The sequence below is a fragment of the Morone saxatilis genome, unplaced genomic scaffold, assembly GCF_004916995.1.
Source record: "Morone saxatilis isolate NCDOM2014 unplaced genomic scaffold, NCSU_SB_2.0 Contig20, whole genome shotgun sequence".
Classification (NCBI taxonomy): Eukaryota; Metazoa; Chordata; class Actinopteri; family Moronidae; genus Morone; species Morone saxatilis.
Genome location: NW_023339763.1, coordinates 11,816,673 through 11,818,830, shown reverse-complemented (window position 1 = coordinate 11,818,830; position 2,158 = coordinate 11,816,673).

The window sequence follows — 2,158 nt, the reverse complement described above, 5'->3', positions numbered from 1 at the left end:
ACAGAGCAATATCTGAATGCTACTGGAGCCCTCTTTGGCCACAACTTTGTGCCAATAAAAAAAAGGGAAGGTGCCAAGAAAGGAAGGAAGGGGGAAGCACATTATTTTCTTTTACGCTGGCCAACCAAGAGAACAGATGGGTCAGAGAGACTGAAATACTTCAGATGTGACACTAAAACTGACTGACGAGTGCTGTGTTTACTTATCAGAAAGGTGCTTTGCTGCCTTCTATTTTCTCTCATATCAGTGGATATCAGTGAAACAACAGAATAGCCCACATTATGGCTGCTTTGAAACTGGACCAGGTGATCTGAAAAGACTTTGTATATATACAGTGAGTACACAACAGGACCACCTGTTCTTTTCATGGAATAGAACTAGTAAGTGCAGGTCATTGCTTTCATCACCTAAAAGAAAAAAGCCCACCCTTTGAAACTCTCCAAATCAGTCTCTGTGGTTCAGTGCATTCAGGGGTTTTGTGATGATGTGTCATGCTTCTGCTTCAATTAGTCATATTCCTGACTTTCCTCATAATGCCTTTTGACATCCTCTAGGGAACATGAGGGAACAGGCCCTGCAGCTACAGACAAACAGTACAATCCTTAAGAAGTGGGGCAGTGATACATTTATCATAGTTCTGTTGTCCAACGCACTGGATTTAAAATGAAACAATGGGGTTAAAGTGCTGACTCTCAGCCTCGCAGTTATTTGTCATAGTTAAAACACATACTTTCCACATTTTACGACAGTGCTGCAGGATGACCCATACAGACAAGGTAGCCAAGGAGTGTTTTTATGGCCAAACAATGGAATGTTTTAAAAGTTCAGCTGAAAGTCTGCTTTGGTCTTGTGACGTAAATGTCAGATTGTAATGTCTGCAAGGGTCTGCGTGGTTGTCCGCAGAGGGGTCTGTGTGCAGCCTAAAATTTTGCGACCGCATAGCAAGTGCCCACTACAGATAACAAAATGGATCGGTTATGCAAGGTAATCCCCTGTTATCCACAGTCATAGAATTTGTGTTTAGGAATTGAAAATATAACAATGCAACAATTATGTTATGAGGTCACCATTTTCTTGTACATGCTTTTTCTTTGGGAAATACACATGCATGGACCACCAGATCAACATGGACACAGAATGTGGAAAGTATGTCCAAGCCTTGAGTCTCACCTTTTTGGAATCAAAAAGTGTTGGTGTTCTAAATTTATTCCAAATATATTGACAGGAATATTAATAAAAGGCTGAGCCCTGACAAGGGAATGAGAGGCAAAGTAAACTAACTCACACTATAGCTTTCTGTACAAGCCGTGGGCAGAAAGAGTGTGATTTGCAGTTGTATTGAAGAGTAAAGATCATGCCAACATCTAACTTGACCAAAATTATATTTGCAAGTAGGTTTACATTGTTTAATGCACTGCAGATGACCAGCTAATTAGCTATTTAGTGTGCTAACTGAATTTAGTGGTGCACTTTATACCTGCGACTGATACACGCATTCATCATCAGTTTGCTTTCAAGACTGCCACCAGGAAGCACTTAAACTTGGCTAATCCATTTATGGCTGCAATCATAAATCCAAGCATCACTATTACAGACTATTACAGACTATTACAGAGAAAAAGGTCTGCTGAGAGATGAAACTTTAAACTTAAAACACTATTTTAAAATCAAAATGATTCTCTGAATGTGCCAGAAAAATAACCAGTTTGTTTGTTAATAAATAATATGATAAATAAATCAGGCAGTCAGCAGCTGCGTGTGCCTTGCAGTCATAAAAGTGAGATGGGAAGTAAATGGTTCACTAGAGTCAGTCAGTGGGTTAACATCTTTGAGGGGATCTGTGTGTGCTTTGAGAGCAATAAATTATTCCTCTGGTATACATCAAAGATTTCAGACGGTGCTTCTTTTTCACACTGTTCTTCAGAAGTGTTACAAATCTCTTTGAAGCAGCTTTAGTACTTAATGAATCATTTGTATGGATTGATATTGATATCTCTTCTATTCTCAAACTAGGCCTGATACGTGACACTGATGGTCCTCTGCTATAATGAAGGAAGACAGTTTACTCTTGAAAATGTGAGACAAATCCTCAGTTTTGCAATAATATTATTCTATTGAGAATAAGTGAGGAGTAATTACTAATATACTACGGTACACA